The sequence below is a fragment of the Meles meles genome, chromosome 2, assembly GCF_922984935.1.
Source record: "Meles meles chromosome 2, mMelMel3.1 paternal haplotype, whole genome shotgun sequence".
In the NCBI taxonomy this organism is placed as follows: domain Eukaryota; kingdom Metazoa; phylum Chordata; class Mammalia; order Carnivora; family Mustelidae; genus Meles; species Meles meles.
Genome location: NC_060067.1, coordinates 136316688 through 136340577, shown reverse-complemented (window position 1 = coordinate 136340577; position 23890 = coordinate 136316688). Strand labels below are relative to the sequence as shown.

The 23890-nt window shown below is 39.0% G+C and overlaps 1 pseudogene; it reads left to right on the top strand.

Moving 5' to 3' along the window:
* The first annotated feature begins 22921 nt into the window (after positions 1 to 22921).
* On the top strand, positions 22922 to 23673 carry LOC123936901 (annotated as a pseudogene).
* The last annotated feature ends 217 nt before the right edge of the window (positions 23674 to 23890 follow it).

Below are 23890 nucleotides of genomic sequence, written 5' to 3'. Positions count from 1 at the left end.
GTATGGCTACTAAATTCAGTCACCCTCCTACTGATTTATTACATTTTATTTTATTTTATTTTATTTTATTTATTTATTTCAGACAGAGAGAGAGAGAGAGAGAGCATGAGCTGGGTAGCAGAGGGGCAGATAGAGAGAGGCAGTCTCCATGCTGAGCAGGGAGCCCAGTGTGGGGCTTGATCCCAGGACCTTGGGATCATGACCTGAGCCAAAGGCAGACACTTAACCAGCTGAGCCACCCAGGTGCCCCACTCCCACTGATTTTTGTTTTTGTTTTTGTTTTCCCTTTCTCCCTGGCTTCTTGCCAAATCCAGGAATGGCACCCACTTCTTTCCTTGAGTTTTCTGAATGGCAGTCCCACCCAGAGGTTATGGAGTGAACCACTGCCCTGGGTTTGAGAATAGGGTAGGTGGGAGAAGTCAATTTCTTGAAGAAGACAAAGAGCAGGCTTCAAGGAGGGCTTTAGCTGGGCACCTCACATCCTCCAAAATGCCCACACAGGGGAGGCGAACCATAAGAGACTATGGACTCTGAAAAACACCTGAGGGTTTTGAAGGGTCAGGGGTGGGAGGTTGGGGGAACAGGTGGTGGGTAATGGGGAGGGCACGTTTTGCATGGAGCACTGGGTGTTGTGCAAAAAGAATGAATACTGTTACGCTGAAAAAATAAATAAAATGGAAAAAAAAATGCCCACACAGAAGAGCCAGTGCTGAACTTTTCCCAAGAGAACAGAGCTTGAATTCCTCAGCCTTCGAAGCTTCCTGCAGCCTTAGAGAAGCTGCATATCCAAATGAGGAGTGGCCAAACCCCTCCCCTTTCCACTGACCTCCTGTTACCCCTCTTCCACGCAGAGCTCTGTGAAAAAGGAGATGAGCAGCAACAGGGTGAAGAGAACTGCCAGGAAGAGATAGTTACTGAGCTATGACAGGATTATCTGAACTCAGTTATCTGTCGGAAGTATGGTTTTAAATCATAAATGAGTGAAAATTTGTTGGATTGGATGGAGCATACCGGAAAGGGCATAATAAGTGTTTTGGTCTGGGTAGGGGTTTGGGCTGGAGTCCTACATATAACACAGCCGGCTTCCGCCAGCACATGTCTGAGGTTTTACTCTCGCGTTCATACATGCCATGCATATTCTCTGAGCGATTTCCCCTGTTACGTTGTGGTGTTTTCTTAGTCGATCCCGTTTATTGTCCTAATCCCCTTATAAATAGCTGCATGCAGGTTACAATGAGGGGACCTCAGTGTGGGGCTGGGCTCCAGTACTCATTTCTGCTTGGAACCGCTTCATATCTATGGTTATCCCATCAGCAACCTTGGCCTCGTTAAGCCGAGAGTCCAAAATATTGTCTGATTACCTAATGTGAGTCAAGGACTGTACTCCACTAATTATTGCATTTCTCCACTCAAGAATAATAGTTATTGAGAGCCTGTTTTGTTCCAGATGATCTTCTAGGTGTTGGGAACACATCTTTGAACAGAACAAAGCCCCATTCTTACGAAGTTTACACTCTAGTGGAGGAATGCAGATCAGAAAAACACAAACAAAACGAGCTATACTCTGTCAGGGGAGAAGATGTGATCCAGAGGGGGATGTAGCATTTGAGCAAGGACCAGAAACAAACATTGCATGAAGCCATGTAAATATCCACGCAAGTGTTTAAAGTAGAGGTAACCGCTCTCCAGTCGCCGAGACGCACAAGGGTACCGGGCACGTTTGCCAACCGCAAGGAGACCGCGTGGCTGCAGAGTTGCAGGTATCCTAGAGCTCCCCAGGGTCCAGAGGGTGACCAAGCACTGAAAGCCCGAGCAAGGACTGTGGATTTTAATTCCCCCCGAAATGGAAAGGCAATGGAGGGTCTGTGTACAGAACTGATCTTTGAAATCGGTACTGCCGCGTGTGGAAGATGCCGGTTGCGCGGACTAGGCTCTGACGAGCACTTGATCGTTTTGTTTGCCTGGACGATGATCATGCGCAAGGTCCATCCGTAGACTTTGTTTTCATATTTATAAGGCAAAATGCCCTTCAGTTATTATTCCTTTTATGATATCCCTCATGTGATGATATGTCTTTGAAGACGCAGTGCTTGATGATTTTGTTGTTGTTGTTGGAAACGTGGGTTTCGTAGAAGTCTGTGCAACAGTCTCCTTCTTCAGAAGGTGTCCTGACACTGATATCTGGAACCGTTCTGTCCCACCACTTTTGCTCCTTACATCTCATAAACGCTCTAGCCCATCCAGTCTGCTGGAATTAGGGAGTGGTAGTAGCTTAGCTCAGTAGGTTCTAATTCACAGTACCGTGACTTAAAAAAAATTGTAGGTATAAAAACTGGGATTTTTTCAAGCCTTATTAAGAAGTTTTGCATAATGTTGAAAGTGACTAATAAATGAACAAGGCAGCTTGTTTCTGCATAATGATAAATAAAAGCTCCCCGGAGATGGGCAAAATCTTTTAGAAAAAAAAAAAAAGAAAAGAAACATTAAAACAAACAATTTTTAAAAACTGTTGTAGAGATTCAATTACAACCAAGAGAGAGCTAGGGTCAAAGGCAAAGGAGAATGTGTGAACCAGGAAAAGAGATTTCCAGGAGACAGCAAGATAACACTTTTAGACCATTGTTTACAATGTCTTGGTGATCCTCATTAAATGTTCTTTGTTTTTTGAATCAGCTGAAATGTTCCTGGAAACTATTGCAAAATGGCTAAAAAATTAAGATAATATACTCACTACGTAAGCTGGAAAGGACTTAGAGAAAGAGAATATGATGTTTTCCCTCACAGTTGAGTTTCTCGGTGAATTAGGCTCTAGATGTCTGTGAGAAATTATTACTGAAAAATGAGGTAATACCCAAATACTAAGTAGGATATATTGTCACTGAAGACAAACTTGCATATTTTATTCTTCCCTATTAAACAGTAAATTATGCCCATTTTGTCTGTAACGGACTTATTAGTGAGCTAAAATTTAATTAAAAATGAGGGAATTAAGTCAATTTATTTTATTAGGGGAACACTAAGCTAGAAATATGAACTTCCCACTTTAAGAGGTAAAAAGTTTCGATGCTGATTGATGTCTTCTTAAGAAATGCACAACTTTTAGTGATCTATTCTGTTGTCACACTACTTTTGACCCTTTCCATTAATAAGTCAAAATATTTTACAGTGATAATTTTTATATATTTCTTCTAAATACAATAGATATATTAGTTTCTACATACAATTATCCTTACTTATTTTTAAAATATGAAGCTATATCTGGAATGACTTATTACTTTTGCACTCCAAGGCGATGTTTTTATCCTAAACTCTGAAAAAACTGGGTTGTTACGGCAAACTGAAAAGAAGCCCTTTGTGCAAATCAAGTAGATGGACCATATGTGACCTCAGGCAGTCCGTTTAACATCTTTAATTATAATTTTCTTCTTCTATGAAAAGACAATTACAGAAATATTTAATGTTATTTATAAACACCTAATATAGTATAGGTGTTTATAATATATATATATATACCTATAGTAATATAGGTGCTACATAGAATTTTTGTTTCTTTACTATCTAATGAATCAGTTGATGGATATCATGAGGGTAGTTATATACAAAATATAAAAATGGCCCTTGATGGGTAAATTCATGCTAATTCATGAATTTAAAGCAACAGGGAATTGAATCACTATTCCTGAACTATAATCTTGCAGCAGACATGACATAATTTTTAACTCCAAGCACAGGCAAATCAGGAGTAAATGGCTTGTTTTGGTGCCTTTAAAACATGCATATTTTAAATTTTGCACTCCTTTTCTTGTTCTGTTGTTGTTCTCCATCTGTTTGCTTTTTTGAGCAACGTATATTATAGATTCACAGAATCCTAGAGTGTGAAAGACTCTTAGATTAGAACATGAGAAACCTTTGTTCTGATGTAGCAATTCCTTTGACAGCACGCCTAACAGGTGGTCATCCCTCCTCTACTTGCATACTTTCGATAGAAGTGAGTTGCAACCTGTCTACACACACTGACGTAAGGCAGTAATCATTTTTGCAGACTCCCTTGAACTGGGTGTTTCCTTACTTAGTATGTTTATACCAATGAAATGTGAGCAAACGTGATACTCACCATTTCAAATCAGAGATTTAAACGATTGAAGCATCCATCCACCATATACTTGCTACCTCCTTGCTATGAGCCAGAATAGGGATATGCCCTAGATGCAGCTTCACTTGGGCAAACAAACAACAATGATGAAATGAAAAACTTCAAAACGATATTGAAGAACCCTGGCTCCAGAATGACAATCACCCTCTGTTGGGAACACTTAACTGCAATAATAGAAAAATAAAATTCTGTCTTCTTTAGGCAACTGAATTAGCACTGAGCCTCTGATATATTATTATTATCATTATTATATTCTATTATTATCCTAACTCATGCAAGAGACATTTCATTTTTTCTAGTCTCTGGAAAAGATTAGTTAAGATTGGGTTTATCTAATTTTTGAATGTTTCATAGAACTAGCTTATAAAATCATTCAAACTGATGTTTAGAATTTATCATAATATTTTCTAATGTTTTCTAATAATATTTCTAATATTTTTTAAAATCACTGCTACATAACTAGAAATTGATTATGTCCTTCTTTTTACTCTTGATGTTGTTTAGTTGTTTATTTAACTTTTTTCTTTACCATGCTCATCAGTTATAATTTGAATTTGTCATTTCAAAGAAGCCACTTTGGCTTTATCGATTTTTTTTAATTGTTTTGTATTTATTTCAGGTTCTTAATTTTACTCTTTTATTCTTATTTTGGGAGGTGTTTAATTTTATTCTTTTTATTCTAAGTTATTAAGTGAGAAACTTAACTAATTTTTAAGTAGGAAACCATAATTATTTGGAAGTATATTTTTAAGTTTCAAAATCTAAAAATAAGCAGGCATTTTAAGGAATTAGTCCCAATTACTGAGAGGGATATATTAAAATCTCCTATTCTGATATTAAATTTGTCAGTTTCTCTTTGAGGTTCAATTCCCTTCCCCCCTCCCTTTTTTTCTTTATTGTAATTTGAAGCCATGTTAGTTGGTGCATATAAAAATATATAGACATTTACTATATTTGATGTGTTTGGACTTATTGCTACATATTCTGTATTTGTTTTCTTCTAGCCTTTTCTTGGATTAAATATTATTATGCTTTTGTTCCATTTTCCCTCTTTACTGGTTTGAAAATTGAACACTTTGTTATCCTAAAGGTTTTAACATGCATATATAAACAAAACAAAGTTTAAATCTAATAACTTTACCCTCTCCCCAAACAATACAAGGACTTTCTAAAGGTTCTAACATCAACTGCTATTTCATACAGTCAATGTTTATTCAGATTTCAATATCCTTACCATTTTCTAGAGGCTGCTTTTAGACAACAGGCTTGAGCAATGGAAACTTGATCAAGCTAAAAGGGCCCACAGCTACCACCAAGCTGAAGGCAAATAGGCCCATTAAGCAGCCCACTTCAAAATAGCCATAGGCCCTAACTAACAAATGGGGTACTTAAAACCAGGCACAGTTATCAATTAGGGAAAAATTCCCTATGTTCCCATACTCTCTCCCTCCCCCCTGTAACTGAGACCCCTCACCACCGCCTGGTGGCAGGCAGTCTCTGCTTTGCATCTTGTTCACCACTCCCTTGTGGTATATTCAGTAAAATTCTATCTCCTTTGTTCTGCCTTGGGTGAATTATTTCACTCCCCAGTTACTGGCCTCCATCCGGTGGGGTTGCCCCACATTTGATGGCCCCATCCCATCAGGAAATCTCCACATTTTCTTCACTCATTTGTCTCTTTCACACTTTACTTTTTCCTTCTGGAATCATATTCTTTATTCTGTAACTTTTTTTTGCCCCCCTGCAAAAAGCTTTATTGTTTGCATTTGGTTTGGGGCATGAGAGGGCTCCAGGGTGGCTAAAAAGCTGCCTGGTGCCTGGAGGGAAAGGCTCAGGTAGAAGCCCTGGAAGAGGTGAGGGAGGGCATGATGCCAGAGTGGCCCTTCCCAGGCTATTGGACCCCAGCGGCTCCTAGACCTACTTGAGGGTAAGCCTTTGGAAGAGATACTCGCCCAGCCCAGCCTGGGGACCAGCCAGCCTGCGGTTAGCCAGGTGGTTGCTGTCCTCTGGATGACTTTCACCTCCTTATCAGGAAGTGGTTCTACAGGAAGTCACAGAGATGGGGGTCTGCATGGACAGAGCCCAGGGCATGGCAAAGGGGTTGCTTCAGGTTCTTCTCCAGGACCATGGCGCTTTCCATAGCATTCAGAGTTTTATCCCACTTATCTTGGGATGGCGTCTGCACATTTCTGAGGAGGACAACCCGCCTGCCACCCCCCCCCAACCTCCGCTCCCACCCCCGCACTGCTTTTGCATCTTCAAGAGATGCTGAGTGCCCTCCCACTTCTCCTCAGCCAGAGGACATCGAAGAAGCTGCCTCTGAAGGTTGCCACTGGAACGAAGGTTGGAGGGTGGTGGGAGGCTGGTGGGAGGCTGGTGGAACAGGGTGTCCCAGGGTCTGTTCCGTCCAAACACTATTGAAGCAAGAGGCAGATCCCAGGACCTCTGGGTGCACTGCTATCCTGAAACATATTTTTTAAAAATTTAGTGGAAGCATCTTAATTGTAAGTTGTCATTTTTTTAAACTGAAAAGGTATAATTTCATTCTGTTTTGAAAGTTAGTTTTCTGTTTATAAACTTCTAAATGATGAGTTATTATCTATCAGCATCTTGAAAATAAAATTCTAGATTGTGTTGTTACTGAAAAGTCAAATGTCAGTTTCATACTCCTTCCTGTGTAGTTTCTCTTTTCTTTTGAACTGGACTTCAAAAATTTCTGTTTCTTTGTTTCATGTAGTCATACTGGGCTACAATGTTTAAAAAAAATGTTCTGTTGAGAGTTCATTTGGCTTATTAAATCTGTGTCTTAGGATGTTTAGTCAGTTCTGAATATTTCTCAACCATTCTCTCTTCAAATATTTTCATTGCTCTATTCTGTCCTCCCACGGAGTGCCATTTTAATGTAGGTCAGATGTGCCCACCTTCATTCTTCATACCTCGTCCATTTAGTGATTGCTAACACCATTTCTCCCTCCCTTCTCTCTTAGCTAAGGAAACCAGCTTTAGAGATAGGAGAGAAGTTTTCTGAGCAAACATAAAGGCAAAGATTTATTATTTGGAATCTCCACATTCTTGTTTGATGTAGGGTCTTTTGCCATATGTTTCCTCTTCTTGATGGGTGTTTCCGAATCTGCTTATGATGAAGTTCAGGTAATCAGACAGTGCAAATACTTTTATATCTATTTTACTTTATTCTGTTAATTCCGTTGCTGTCATATTTTTAGCAATTCTTAGTCCCAGACATGTCTAATTTTGATGGTTTCTGTACTCCTAGTTAGATGAAGCTCATTGACTTTCTTTGCTTGCTCAGATTAAAAGTGATTATCTCATCTGCCCAGAAGGGTCAGTGAACTAGCTTCAGGAGCACCTTTGAATGACAAAGTGTCATCTCCTTTGTGTGTCATTAAGTTAGGTTTCTAGATCTTTGTATTTTGCAATCATGTGCAACTATGTATTGATGAAAGTTCAATGTTTAGGAATTAGGAAGAATGAATTGACTGTCATCAACATGTACGAAGAATTCTATTATTTTTAATGACCTTTGGTAGGGGGATGATGTATTTAATATATCCCTATCCCTATGTTCTTGAAGGACAATAAAACTGGGTTCTTTACTTTTTATTTTGGTAACTTTTGAAGGTAGTCAACCCATACTATATGAGGGGGCAAGACTAAATGAGTTAGCAAGACTTTAATTAAGATGAACAGGCATTGCACTTTAGAAAACAGTGTAGAGATTCCTTAAGAAATTAAAAATAGAGCTCCCATATGACCCTGAAATTTACTACACAGATACTGATGTAGTAGAAAGAAGGGGCATCTGTACCCCAATGTTCATATCAGCAATGGCCACAGTCAGCAAACTGTGGAAAGAGCCAAGATGCCCTTCAACAGACAAATGGATAAAGAAGATATGGTCCGTATATACAATGGAGTATTATGCCTCCATCAGAAAGGATGAATACCCAACTTTTGTATCAACATGGACGGGACTGGAAGAGATTATGTTGAGTGAAATAAGTCAAGCAGGGAGAGTCAACCTATGGTTCCACTTACTTGTGGCACATAAGGAATAACATGGAAGACACTGGGAGATGGAGAGGAGAAGTGAGATGGGGGACATCAGAGAGGAAGAAAAACCATGAGAGACTGTGGACTCTGAGAAACAAACTGAGGGTTTTGGAGGGAAGGAGGATGGGGGGTTGGGTGAGCCTGGTGGTGGGTATTAAGGAGGGCACATATTGCATGGAGCACGGGGAGTGGTGCATAAACAGTGAATGCTGGGACACTGAAAAGAAATAGAATAAAATAAAATGAAAAAAAATATGAGCAGGCATTGAAAGAAAGAGGACCTGTGCATTTTGAAAAGATTCCCTGGGGGCGCCTGGGTGGCTCAGTGGGTTAAAGCCTCTGCCTTCAGCTCAGGTCATGATCCGAGGGTCCTGGGATTGAGCCCCTCATCCAGCTCTCTGCTCAGCAGGGAGCCTTCTTCCCCCCCTCTCTCCCTGCCTGCTTCTCTGCCTACTTGTGATCTCTATCTGTCAAATAAATAAATAAAAATAAAAAAAAAAAGAAAAGAAAAGATTCCCTGTTATTGGCTCTTGAGGTCCATGAGAATGCATGTTTTACCTTATTTACTAGTTTTGGTATCTTAAATTTTGACTTATTGTTATTAATTAATTTTACTTTTTTGCTGGTTTTGTAGGCCAACAATTACACATTATTTTAATTTTTATTTATTTTATAATGAAGTAAAATTAAACATCATTTACAGATAATTATTATAGTATTTCAAAGTATAAGAAACATGCAAGTTGCATACTTTAGAAACAGATATGAGAGTACCTGCTTTATATCATTAATGTATGCGTTTTTTTAGTTGCTGAAGTTAGTAGAAGGAACAATTCAATCTAAAAATCATGGAATGCTTCATGAAGGATATAGTACTTGAGAGATGAAGATTTATGATCTATATACTTGGTTCAGGTTCCTGAACATACACTAGTAATTAGGGTTAGAATTTTTAATCAGAGCAGTTGGTGTGACCTTTATTCAGAATGGGAAAGAGACTATAGTGAAAAATTTGATGTAGGAAGTAGCCATGTGCACTCCAGAATCTATATCCAGCAAGTTAGCCAGCTGGGCCTGACAGGTTCCAGATAATCTGTAAAGTCTTAAGTAGCCTTGACCATGGGCTACATTCATTTAAAGGAGTCCAGCCTACGGAATTAAGACTGGCTAGGAAGGTTAGAGTTTTCCCAACTGACATTGTACAATTGCTTCAATGCCATTAAGAAGACAAGTGAAGTGGAGGAGATGGGAAGGGGTGTAGTCTGCCAACAGAATAATGGTGGGCATAGAGAAGTCTCCTCTGCTTGAGCAGGGTGAGAGGTTTATCAGTTGGAAATAGTACTTCTCTTGTCTGTTTTGATGTGTAGAAAATCATTCAAATAAGAGGCAGAGGACCAAATTCCCTAAATTGGAAATGTTGTTCTTGAAGTGACTAGTCAGACTGCTCATAAACACTCAGATTTGGGGCATGACTGAATGTTAATTTAAAGGAGTGGGGGACAAGGCGAATGATTATTTACCATTCTCTGTATATCTCTTCTACCTCTAGAGTTTCTATTGCATATCCAGTGAAGGCTGTTTGAATACAATGTTTGATCTTCTGAATACAGTTACCCTGTGGTTGTATTCTTCCTGTCAAAGGCAAGGGGGCAGCACAGCAGGAAGAGAGCATTCCCAGGTAGGTATAGGCAGGTAGGACCACACAATTAGATGTTTCCTAACTGCCAAACTGAATTGGAAGAAATCAATCAGAGAGGGAGCAAAAACCATGAGAGACTCTTGACTCCAGGAAACAAGCTGAGAGTTTCAGAAAGGGAGGTGGAAAGGGGGGGAAGGGGTAACTGGGTGATGGGAATTAAGGAGGGCACTGGGTGTTACACACAAGTAATGAATCATTGAACATTATACCAAAAACTAATGATGTACTACGTGTTGGCTAATTGAATTTAAATAAATTAGAAAAACCACTTTGAACATTTACCGTCAAGGCGGGTTAGCAAGTAGAAAAAGAAATACAAACAAAACATTTTCTATGCTTAAGGGAACTGAGTGCGGTTCTTGGGCCATAGGACAATGCCAGGCTTAAGTCAGTTCTACATACCTTTCCATCTTTATGGGACTTTTGAAAGCCCTTGTTAAATACTTTTCTTTCAGCTTTTTTCGAGGAGAGAGGCTGAACTTGTTGTTGGCCAAAGTAATATTTGTAGTCAAATTTCTGACATCCAGAATGAGGTAAAGGGTAAGCAACTTCCTTTATAGAATGTTCCCTTGCACAAGGTTTATTCCTTCGTATGTTTATCCTTTTTAAAAAAATTATTTATTTATTTGAGAGAGAGAGTGCATGTGAGTGAGGGGAGGGGCAGAAGGGAGAAGGACAAGCAGACTCCCTGCTGAGTATGGAGCCCTACATGTGGATCCACATGAGGCTTGATGCGGGGCTTGATCCCAGGATACTGAGATCATGACCCGATTCAAAATCAAGAGCTGGAAGCCGCTCCTTGTGTCTGTTAAACTTGTAAGGCATCACCATCATACGTAATTCACCCATTCTCCTGATAGAAGAAAACCTGGTCAGGAAAATAGGTTTTTTTTTTTTTGTTGTTGTTTTGTTTTGTTTTGTTTGTTCGTTTGTTTTTTTAATAATGCTGTTATGTAATGAGAAGAACAATATTATATTTTAGTTTTTTTAAAAAACATTTTATTTATTTGACAGAGAGAAATCACAACCAGGCAGAGAGGCAGGCAGAGAGAGGAGGAAGCAGGCTCCCTGCAGAGCAGAGAGCCCGATGCGGGGCTCGATCCCAGGACCCTGGGATCATGACCTGAGCCGAAGGCAGAGGCTTTAACCCACTGAGCCACCCAGGTACCCCTAGTTTTTTTTTTCTTTTTTCCCCAGTTGGTATGTTGCTCTCTTCACCAGTCTACTCCATTAAGTTTTATCTCTCTCTCTTTTTAATTCCAATAAACTTTTCCTTATCTGCTTCTATCTATTCTATTATCTCTTTTCTACCTCTATGCATCTAAGGATTCATTTCTTTTATTTATTTAAATCTAGTTTCCCCTCTTCTTTAAAACTCTATCTCAGGAGGGGCACCTGGGTGGCTCAGTGGGTTAAGCCTCTGCCTCTGGCTCAGGTCATGGTCTCAGGGTCCTGGGATTGAGCCCCCCCTTCCCCCCACCCCCGAAGCAGAGAGCCTGCTTCCCCCTCTCCCTCTGCCTGCCTCCCTGCCTATTTGTGATCTCTCTCTCTGTGTCAAATAAATAACAAGTCAAAACAAAACAAAACAAAAAAACAACTCTATCTCAGGAACCACCACAGGAGTCTGTGTTGCTGTTATTGACCTGCTGACACTGTTCTTGATCAAAAGTCTGAACTGTAGTTTCAATTACATTGTTGAAGATTTATTACCTACTAATTGATCTGGGAGGTGAAGTTATTCTTCAGATGAAAGACCAAAATATGGCTGGTGAAAAGCCTCTAATGGAGGGGAAAAAAGCAAACAAAACAACATGGAATTCTTGTTCATTTCTAGAGCAGTGTAGGAGAGATATGTAAATAGTAGAGCTATTTATATCAGCTGTCACTCTGCTTTCCCCAACAAGTAACTCTGCAGCAACTTTAAACAATTCTGCCTGGCATCTATTTGTATGGGTGATAACTGTAAAACATTTTCAGCGTCAAGAACTATACATTTTAATGCCATTTTTCATTTTAATGGAGTTGGAAGCTTTGAGAACGGTTCTGATGGAAATCTTCAGTCGCCCCTGAATCCACTGTTACATTAAACAGTTAAAGGAAAAAAATAACAAATACATTGTTGTCTCAGCAGATACATAATCATATGCACAACCAATTTGTAACTGAGAATGAAAGAAGAAAAATAACTTTAATGTTTTAGAACTGATTGGGCATATTTCCCACTGGATATAGGATTTTTTTTCCCCTGAGTTAAAAAATGCAAGCATTTGGAGTATTTAAAGTGAGTATGCTGTTGTTTTGCTAAATATTTGTTAAAACATTTATTTTGCTTTTCTGGAAACATCCCTTGCTCTGGGCTATGTGATCCTTTTCAAAGTTTCTTTAAATAAACATTTTTATTGAGTTCATGAATCCTATGCTTGAGAACATATGTTTTTACAGTTTTAAACTGATTCATTTCTTTTCTTATCTTTTACATTTTTTACTGTATTTAAAAATCCAAATTACATGGTGTAAGCTCACTGAATATGTATCTAGAGATAATGAAATATAAAAATTAGATATTTAATTCTTTGGTCTACTGTATTAAAAACTTTATAAATAGTTTTTGTTTCCATTATACAATTCAGTATTAGAAAAATTGATGTTCAGTAATCGTTTGGTTTCCTTTTGTTTCCATTCTACAGTTAGGTGTTATAAAAATGCCGATACTATGCTTGTATGAAAAAAACTCTTTTTATTATCAGGACCAAGGATCCTGGTTTAATTCATTTTTCAACATACGCAATACAAAAAAGAACAGTTTTGCACTGTGGAGTTGATGTTATGTCTTGAGAAACCCACAATCTTTAGTGTAGAGAATAGATATAAAACTGTAATTCTGTGAAACTGGGTAGCAAGATTCTAGCCCTAGCTCCTTCCTCTGGGCATTATTTTACTTCTCTGGATCACATTCCCCTAATTGGTAAAATTGGAAGCCATATTTTTAATTTGCAGGGTTTTGACTATAAGATGAAGTAATCAATGACAAATGTTTCGCAGCACATGGGTCTTTCTTAATGCGACAATCACGATTGTCTTTAATTTTGCAGCTTTCCACACAGTAGCCCTTCTGTGACCTATAAAATCCATGTGAAATTAAAAACTGATAACCAGACACAGAAGCCCTTATTCTAGCCAACACACTCACCTGTCAGGGATGCTAGTGGTTTATTTTACCTCACCTTTTGTCACTGGATTCAAATATACTGTGAAGATAAAGAGACTGACTCATCTTACAGTACCACTGTAAGGCACAACCAATAAAAATTTCCTCTGTTTAGAAAAATCACAAAAGACATCATAAATGCTATACAACAGTTTTATAACTCAACCTCCCCAGCATACCCTCAGGAATTAAAGCATTCATTATTATCCAAATAATGCACTGACTTTAGGACAGCATAAGCAAATGTAATTTTCCTGCTCACTTTTCCCATCAAAATGCTCTTGCTTCTGGAAGTAGTTCATTCAGATGTGCTTCATTGTACATGTGCAAACTCCATTGCTTAACCTTTTCATAAACTCAGAGAGTTCACGAATATGTAGTCCCTAATTACTCCCTGACACAGGAACAAAACTAGAAGGCAAAACACAAGCTAAATGGTGTTTAGAGAACATTTTTTTTTTTAATTCAAAATGACCTCTGATCACGGGGAGAAAAGCAAAATCTTACACAAAATACCTCAGAGTATCAATCTGCATAATGCAAGGTCATAAGCCAAATGGATACACAGACCAACATTGTAAGTCTCCAAAAGAGCTAGGTGAGAAATTATATTATTCAGACTCTTATTGGAGTTCTTGGATGTGTTTGAATTCCCGAGAAGCGCTTTGTCCCCATCCTGCATCCACTGCCAAGTGGAACTCAACAACTTGCCTCAACCTCTTTGCCCACACTCCTGCCCAAAGCGGACACAATGCTACTAGTCATTAGCAAGTTAATTAAATTCTACTAAAGGTTGAATGAAGAGTAGGAGAGAGTATTTCAGACAGTGGAAGAGCATGAGCAAAGGAGAAACAGGAGTATTCAAGGAAATGAATGGAGGCAAGTATGGCTGCGTCAAGGAAAGTAAGTAGGAGCATGGTGTCAGATGAAGCTGGAGATGGGGAAGGGATGGTCTTGGCAGGATTTGGAGGCCAGATTAAGGATTTTGGACTTTAAATCCTTTGAAGGTTTTTAACCTGGCATAGAGAAAACGGATGCCACACACCCACCTTTCTATTTTCTAGCAATAGTTCTGAATAGAATTAGAGAATGGATTGAAGCGAGGAGGATAGGACAAGTGGGGATGGACAAATAATGAGAAAGCCCTGCAGTCGTCCACTTTTGACATAATGGGAGCTTGTGCCCGAGTGGTGACAGCTGAGATGAAGGGAAGTGAATACTTGTGAGAGTTCACTGGGTTTGATAGGAAAGTGAAGAAGGGAGGTTTTAGAGATGGCTGGTAGGTCGGAAGCTTGTATGATAGATGAAAGAAGGTGGCATGGTTCACTGAGATGGAGATACTGGAAGTAGATAAAATTTGTGAGGGAGGACAGGGTTTCTTATTTTACATGCTTATCTGGAGATGCATTTGAGGAATATATATGACGATTGACTAGATGAGCCTGGAATTCAAAGAAGAGGTCTAAGTTAGACATAAAATTTGGGGTCATATCCATACAGTTGCTTTGTTGTTATTAACCTTTTTTTTTTCTTTTTTTTTTTTAGATTTTATTTTTAAGGAATCTCAACCTGCAAGGTCACAACCCTGAGATTAAGAGTCACATGCTATGCTGTATGAGCCAGCCAGGTGCCTCATTGTAGTTAACTTTTTAAACAAGAGATTTATTGAAATAGCATATACATACTATGCAATTCATCCATTTGAAGTGTATAAATAATTCCATGATTTTTAGTGTATCACAGATATGCTCCACCACCACCAGAGTCTATTTTAAAACATTTTCATCCTTCCAAAAGGAAAATTTGCATGCTTTAACTGTCACCCCAGCCTTTCCTCAACCCCAGGCCCCAAGAAACTACAGATTTAATTTCTGCTCCAATGGGTGTCCCTGTGCTGGATGTTTCACAGGAATGGAGACGTACAGTACGTGGTCTTTGCATCTGGCATCTTTCACTTAGCACACTGTCCTCAGATGAAACCTGTGTGATAGCAGGTATTAGTCCTTCATTTCTTTTTATGTCTGAATAACGTCCCACGGTATGAATGCATCACATTTGCTTATCCAGTGGTATGCAGCTACAGGTGTGATTATCAAAGAAAAGATGATGGTGTGAGAAGAAAATAGGGCTTCCTGCCACACTTTACACTCAATGGCCAGATGGCAAAGAATGAGTTTGTGAAGGACGTGGAGAAAGAACAGCCAGAATGATAGTGAAAAACCGTGGGGATTTTATATCTTGGGGACTAAACAGCAAGAGCATTTCAAAAGAGAAGTTAATAGTGTCAAACATTGATGTGAAGTTCAGTGATGTGGAGACTGTAGAGTCTCTCTCAAGTTTATGGGTGTGAAGTTCATTAATAACCTTAGCAAGTACTATCTTGGTGGACTAAGGAAGACACACACCATACTGGAGTGGATGGAGAAGGCAAATTGAGGACATGGGGACAGAAAATGTTAGTAACAACAACAATGTTTTATAGAAGACTGGAAAACAGCATGGAAGTTCCTCCAAAAGCTGAAAATAGAGCTACCCTATGACCCACCAATTGCACTATTGGGTATTTACCCTAAAGATACAAATGTAGTGATCCAAAGGGACATGTGCACCTGAATGTTTATAACAGCAATGTCCACAATAGCCAAACTATGGAAAGAGCCTAGATGTCCATCAATAGATGAATGGATAAAGAAGATGTGGTATAGATATACAATGAAATACTATGCAGACATCAAAAAACCCCGAAATCTTGCCATTTGCAATGACATGGATGGAACTAGAGGGTATTATGCTAAGTGAAATAAGTCAATCAGAGAAAGACAATTATTATATGATCTCACTGATATGAGATGCAGGGCAGGGGGTCATGAGGGGAAGGGAGGGAAAAATGAAACAAGATGGGACCAGGGAGGGAGACAAACCATAAGAGACTCGATCTCAGGAAGCAAAATGGGGGTTGCTGGAGGGGAAAGGGGTGGGAGGGATGGGGTGTTTGGGTGATGGACATTGGGGAGGGTATGTGCTATAATGAGTGCTGTGAATTGTGTAAGACTGATGATTCACAGACCTGTACCCCTAAAACAAATAATACATTATATGTTAATAAAAAGAAAAAAAAAGGAAAAAATAAAGAAGCTTGACTGGGAAAGACAAGAAGAAAGAAGAAAAGAAGCTTGAAACTTGAGGCTTATGTATGGTGGAGGAAAGGCTTAAGGCATTTTAACCAAATCTGAATGATTTTTTTCCCTTTTTAAAAAAAATGTATTTATTTATTTTTTATTTTTTTTATAAACATATAATGTATTTTTATCCCCAGGGGTACAGGTCTGTGAATCGTCAGGTTTACACACTTCACAGCACTCACCATAGCACATACCCTCCCCAATGTCCATAACCCCACTCCCCCTCTCCCAACCCCACCTCCCCCCAGCAACCCTCAGTTTGTTTTGTGAGATTAAGAGTCACTTATGGTTTGTCTCCCTCCCAATCCCATCTTGTTTCATTTGTTCTTCTCCTACCCCCCTAACCCCCCATGTTGCGTCTCCATGTCCTCATATCAGGGAGATCATATGATAGTTGTCTTTCTCTGATTGACTTATTTCACTAAGCATGATACCCTCTAGTTCCATCCACATTGTCGCAAATGGCAAGATTTCATTTCTTTTGATGGCTGCATAATATTCCATTGTGTATATATACCACATCTTCTTTATCCATTCATTTGTTGATTTAACCAAATCTGAATGATTTGATTGTGAGGAAGAAGTTAAACACAAAAGAGATCTGGATCATGTGAAATGAGTTCCCACACAAGATGGAAGACTAGACCTTCTGCAAGAAAAGAAATAATCCTTCCACCTTAATGAGAGGATAAAATGGATACAGTCCCAGATGGGTGTGTATACTTAACATTTGGAAGATGGGAGGATGCCTACTGACAGGATTGTTTTCTCTGGGAAGCAGAGGTAAGGTCATCTTCTGGCCATGATGGAGGGTTAGGGAGACAAGAGTTTGAGGACGGTAGAGAAGATTTGAAAATGTCACTGGGGTTGTGGGAGGAGTGAAATAGACAGTGGAACTTAGACTTCTGGGCAAGGCTGTGGGCTCAGTTGAGGTAGTGATTATGAACTTATAGTGGAATCAATCAACAATCAGATACTTATTATGACTTCTTCTGGAAGTTTTCCTACACTCCTCAAAAATGGGTCACTTCCCTCTGATCATGGCCGATAGCCTGGAGGATGAGGTTTAGAACTTGCCCTTCACTTCTCTATTTCTTTCCTATCCATCACCACTCATTTATTCAGAAATATTTCTTTAGTGTATGTATGTGCGAGGCTTTCCACTGCTTTGACAACTAACCTCTTCTTCCTCTACCCCTACCTCTTTGTCCTTTCCACTAACCTTCTCCTGTATCATTTCACTTTCTTTTTTCCTCTTTCTCTATCTGAGGATGGAGAAGTTGGAGTTACCAGTATTTTCTCCAGATTCTAATAGCTTTCATTCATAAAGAGATGAGTATATTAAGTCTGGAGGTGATGTGCATTGGGACCCACAATAGATGGGGCATGAGTAGTCTGTGAAGCCTGTGTTGCTGTAATACCCATGTAGACCTGGGATAGAATATGCAGAATGTGTTATATCTTAATGGTTTATTTATATGTTCTCCTTACTAGACTGCCAAGTTTTATGATAATTTCTGGATTTTAGTAACCACATTTGTTTGTTTAATAAATATTTATTGAACTACTATGTTCCTGTGAATTATTATGCACAAGAGGGAAGGGGACAGAAATAGAGCATTGAAAACAAACAATCTTTTTTTTTTTTTTTTTTCAAGGAGCTCAGAGTCCCATAGGATAGATACATAGTTGAATGTACACATTATAATATGATGTGACTAATGCCATAATAGAAGTATGCAAGAGAAAAGAGTTAATACAAAAAAGTGTGGATTGGTCAGAGAATATATTTGGTGAGAATTTGAGATGACTGCAATTGATCAGTTGTTTGCCAGGGAGGAAGAGACGGAGCAGGTGAGTGGGGGTAGAGCCTTAGAAGCAGATGGAACTGTTAGCACCGCTTAGACCTACAAAGTATGGGGAAGACTGACAGGAGAGAAAAAACAAAACATAAGCAGGGGCCAGATTGGAAAGGTCTTTTATACATGCTAAGTGTTTGGGTTTTATTTTATAGGCTGTAGAGAGAAGTGAAGAGCTTTAAGCAGTTAGAATGATGTGATCTAAGTTGTCTTTCCTTTTTTTTTTTTAAAAGATTTTATTTATTTATTTGAGAAAGAAATATATTTGAGAAAGCAAGGAGGGGGAGGAACAGAGGGAGAGGGACAAGCAGACTCCTCACTGAGTGCAGAGCCCGATGCAGGTCTCAGTCCCATGACCCAAAATCATGACTGAGCCAAAACCAAGAGTTAGCCACTTAACCCACTGAGTCAGCCAGGTACCCCTGAGTTGTCTTTAGCACAACCATTCTGGAGATAATACGAGAGATTATGTGGAAAGATTGAAACCTGGAACGAGGAGGTCAGTTAAGAGTTTAGACAAGAGATAAAAACATCCTAAACTAGGTTGTGGGGACTGTGAATGCAGAAAAAAACATAGAGTCAAGATTCATGGTGCCAAATCAGCTAGACTTGTGATTGAGCCAACATGGAGGTAGAGACAGGAGAGAAGATGGAAAGGTGACCCCCAGATTTCTGGTCTGTGAGGCTGGTGGCTGGTGGCATCGCCAATGATGACTCTGAGTACTAGGTGAGAATCAGGTGTGGACAGAGTTAAGAGATCTATTTTAGACCTGTTAATTTGGAAGATCCTCTGGAAGACCAAGGTGAAGATACGCAATAGGCAGATTTACAGAGGTTAGGAAAGAGGTCTGCATGAGGAGTACAGAATTGCAGTTTTTAACCATGAGAATAGTATAAAATCATAAGAACAGATGAGACTGCCAAGGAAGATGTAAGAATGAAAAGGGGAGAGACTGAAGCATAGAAGACTGAGAAATATGAATAGTTAAGGGTGTGGTAGATGAGAAAGAGAGAACACAACAGCCTAAAGTGGCTAGAGAGGGAGAGGAGAAACAAGGGAGCAAGGGAAGGAGACAGAATCAACGGAAAGGGTGGCGAATGTGAAAAATGGAAATGGGAAGGATTTAGTCTTGTTCATTGGTTTGAGAATTAGTATATCTCAATGTCTTTTGTAGTATAGTTTGAAAGGTAGGCATGAGGATGATCGATTGGTGTAAAAAATGATCAACCATCAGATTTTACTAGGTTGGGGGATAAATATTAAATGAGGAAAATAAGAAATAAAGTGTACTTTCCACTACTTTTAAGTTTTAGCACAGCCATGATGATGAAAGGGTAAAAATATTTAGTGTCCTCCATTAAGGGCTTATTAAGCTTTTTATGTTTTAAGTACTCGACGACCAAAAGGTGGATGCATGGCCTTCTTCTGTGTGCCTCCATTTGTCACTACAATCACTGGTAAGTGGAGATTACCAAGAGAGAAAATATTATAATAATTAAGAGTTTCCTAACATAGAAATGTCCTTCTTAGCAAGGAAGGATATTCATTATCCTAAGACATGTTAAGGAAGTCTGAGTAGCCACTTATCGAAACACTGGAGAGGAAAGTTCTGTATCATTTAAGGGTTTGAGAGAGAGTCTCTTTAACATGAGACCCCATTCAATTATTATCACTTGTTTATAATAGCTGATGGTGGTAATTTGAATTTAAATTAAAACTCTAGGTGACAGGCCTCTAGACTTACTGTATCATTCTCATCTTTTGTACTCTCTCATCCTGTTAAACCTGTTTGCGCTACCAGGAAACTCTTTGCCTTTGGTCTCTATCCCATTTTGCCCACCCTACACCCAGTCGACTGGAATGGTCTCTTCTTTCATCCATGCTAACCTCCTCTCCCTCCCAACATCCTCCTAGACTAGCCTCCGTCAAGTTCCTGTCACATTGGCTGCTCTGGCCGGCTCCCTAATTCAGTGGTTCCCTAATTCGGCAGGCAACTGTTATCCTGCGTCAAAAATTTAAAGAAGAGAAGATTCACCTGGCAAACAAAGAGGTGATAGAGAAAAGGGGTTCTAGTTTATAAGAAGAACAAATTTTTTTTGATATGTCATCGTTCCCTTTGAGGAAAAAAGCCACATTCAAATCTATAAGTAATAATAATGAGGAGGGCACAGCAATGGGAATGGGATTCCTGTTTCTCTTTATATGTATTAACTGATTCATCAATGATAGTCCTGAACTGTATCTATTCCTGTTAAATGTACGTATTACCAGCAGTGTTCACAATTTATTTGAAGTGGAGCTATTATAGGTAACTGTTTTCTGAACAGCTGAGGACTGACCTGTGTATAAATACTGCTTTATCTTTCTGAAATGTATTATACATTAAATCGCTTTCTTCAAATGAAAGTGTTAAATATAAATTTGACATGTCACTGGTTCAGAATTAACATTATAAAATCAATTGATAAACTTATCTCATCGAATTACTTATTCCATTTATGGAGCCCCCATCAGCTATCAAAAACCAAGTTAGGCTCTGAGGCTGTAGGACGTAGGGCAGTGTGGGGAGGTGGATGGGCTTGCTGGCACTTACTGGCCAGACCTTGCTCTGATTTGAAACTTTCTAATTTAGACTACCTTTTTGTCAGTCTCCTGGTTTCAACTGTTTTCTAGAGTGGACTCACCTCTAAGTAACCTCCTTCCCCGGCTCTTTTTTTTTTTTTTTTTTTTGGCCAGCTTTTCTGTGTACATAAGAAAAATGAACATATAGAGCAAGTGTATAAATCAAATGTAAATCTGCTATGAGTGTGTTAAGGCGCTCTCCTTTGAATAATTGCATAATTTTAGAGCACAGACGTCATCAATTTTAGCTTCTGAGAGACCACACATGAGTATATTACTATAGAAATAGATTGGTCAAGGGAGCACAGACCATAATTGTTAATGTAGTCGCTATTGCTTCTTGTTTTCATTTGGATTGTGGAAGTATAAATAATATTTATTAAATAATGATTTTTGGTTTTGTACTCAAAACTTTAGGTTTTATAGCATTCTTCCATTTTTTGGGTATAGCTAATGGCTTTACTGATATAACCAAGATGGAAAAATTCTATTCATAGGATTTCAGGGAGGTTGTGCTTACTTTGATAATAAGTAGCTCCCTGAGAATAAGTAGTATTATTCTTCCCAGGCAGCTATGGGCAGTGAGGAGGGTGAGGTGGAGGGGGGTGTAGTCTTTGGAATGTATCCTGGGGCAAAAGGAGAGGAAGAGCCACTAATACGGCAGAAAGCTGTGAGGTACAATGGTCTAAAACCCCCTCCCCCCATTTTGCCTACAATCCTCAGGAAGCTTGTCTATTCTGAAAATTTTGGGATCAGATATTTTGTGGAATGGGACTGAGCTTCACTTCTGAGAGAGAGCCCAAGGAAATAAGGTTAAGAATTTGCAGAAATCACAGAAAGGAGGTTTCTGAACTTAGCAGGCCATAATATTGATCGTTCAATACAAATTTACTTAAATTTTTAAGGAGAGTCCCCAAATAATTGGTAGGTTATATTTAAATAAGAGTTAGCATAAAAGTAAAGGGCTAAATACAAATACTGCTCACATTCTTGACAATGGTTTTTAACTGTAAGTTGGCATAAACCTATAGACAGGACATAGAGACAGCATTTTCTTTATGTAATATAAACACTGTGGGCTTTTTAAAAAGTTACTCTTATCAGATTGAATTGGTATTTCTGTGGGAGGGGATCTACTAGCCTTTCCTTTCTCACAACTTCTCACAGAGTCTAATAGAGTAGAGTTCAAGGGTACTTAATTAGTGTCATTGATTGCCCTACTAACTGAATGACAGCAATAGTAGGTTCCCTGTTTACATGAGTGAACCCAAACATGGAAAGGAGAAAGACATTGATAAGGGAGTTGGAAAAAAAAACAGAATAAAAGAATTAGTGAAAAGAAAAAGATATTGAGTACTCGAGATCTATGTAATGGACTTACATAAAAATTAGGGTGAATACCTTAATTTTGATCCACATTGTGACATGTCATTAAGGTTTCCATAAATAAAATATGCCATCCATCAAACAAAAAACAATATTAAGCAAAATCCAAAACTCTGTGGCTTAACAGAGAAAGGGAGACATTTTGATGTGAGGCGAGCTTAGGTGTTATCCAGTGGAGGTATAAATAGAAACTAAGTCTGTGTTTCTCAAAGTAAGATTCACAGACCATCTGTATTATAATCACATGACATAGTTGTTAGTAAGAGCCCCACTTTAAAACACTAAGTCAGAATTTCTGGAAGAGAGAGCTCAAAAGCCTGCATGTTTAATCTGCACCCCAAATAATTCTGATGTACTCAAGTTTGAAATCACTGTCTTAGAATGCAGATTTCACTGTGGTTTCAGAGTTGATGGGTAGGACTGATATAATACAGTGGGAGGAAAAACCAAGGGAATAGTTGTAGGTAATGGGACAGGGTGATGCGGCATGAAATCAGCTTTAGAGTAAAGCAGACCAGATTTGACTAGGTGATACCTTGGGCAAATCCTTTAATTTTCCTGATCCTCTCTCTTCCTTCCTGTTAAAGGCAAGAAAGAGTACTTCTCTTTCATGGTCAGGTATAGACATCATTCATGTACAGAGCCTGACACATTGTAGGGCTCCTGATAAGTCACGGCTCTGATCTCAAGCCCCGTGGAAGATTTGCAGGTGCTTAAGGTTTGCAACCCTAGGTGTTGGTGGGGTCTTAAAATGGCCGCTGGGTGGCAGGCTCCTGATGGAAGAAAATATGTGGAGTGGGCTGCTACCTCCTGGCCCAAATGAAAGTGATGTTGAGTTGAATTCTGAAGATGAAGCCCCATTCGAGAACTCTGGACTTAACTTACAGGAAGATAATGAAGATGGGGCCATTACAAAAACAGAGATCTCAGATTTCCAAACTGATAGACCAAAACCTGGGGCAGAGGCAAATGTAAATGCATACAAAGAATACCCCCCTGGAATTCCCTTAAATATGTGGCATAAATTTCAAGAATTGCATAAAAAACATTCTGAACAGAAAAACCTCAACTTCAGGATTCAGAAGGAAGAAAAGAAAACGCTCCAGGTAAGGTAAATTGAAGAATGAAGAAGAGTCTCATAGTGAACAGACCTCAAGTGAAACCCAGTGGAAGGAGCTTACTCAGTATTTTGGAATCAATGATAGGTTTGACCCCCCCTGTTAAAAAGAAAAAAAAAAAATGGACAAGTTGGGTCTTGAAAAGAGCGTAGACCAGGCTGTGGAAAAGTGGAACATCGAGAAGGCTGAGGAACTCAGCAACCAGCTAGCTACTCGAGAGCTTGGTGTAAAAATTGCTAAGGCGGTTGCTTGCCACAACTTTGTAAAAGCCAAAAAGGATGCTGAAAATTCACAGGTTGCCCGAAAAAAGAAGAAGCTTGCATGGGGGTTTGAAGCAAAGAAGAGAAATCAAGAGCAACATGGGATATAAGTAACTTGCCACAGTTCCTCAAGACATTTGAGTCTTGACTTGGGTTTTTGCTTGAGTCTTCAACTGCTCAATTTACTGAAAAGATTTTCCTGCTTATGTTAACTATGTCAGGAAACTAGTAGAAATTGGGAAAATAAGCATAAAATTTGGGAGTTGATTATTAAATCTCTTCAGTCTTTAAAAAAATAAAAGTCTGCAACCCTAGATCTCGGAAAACTGCT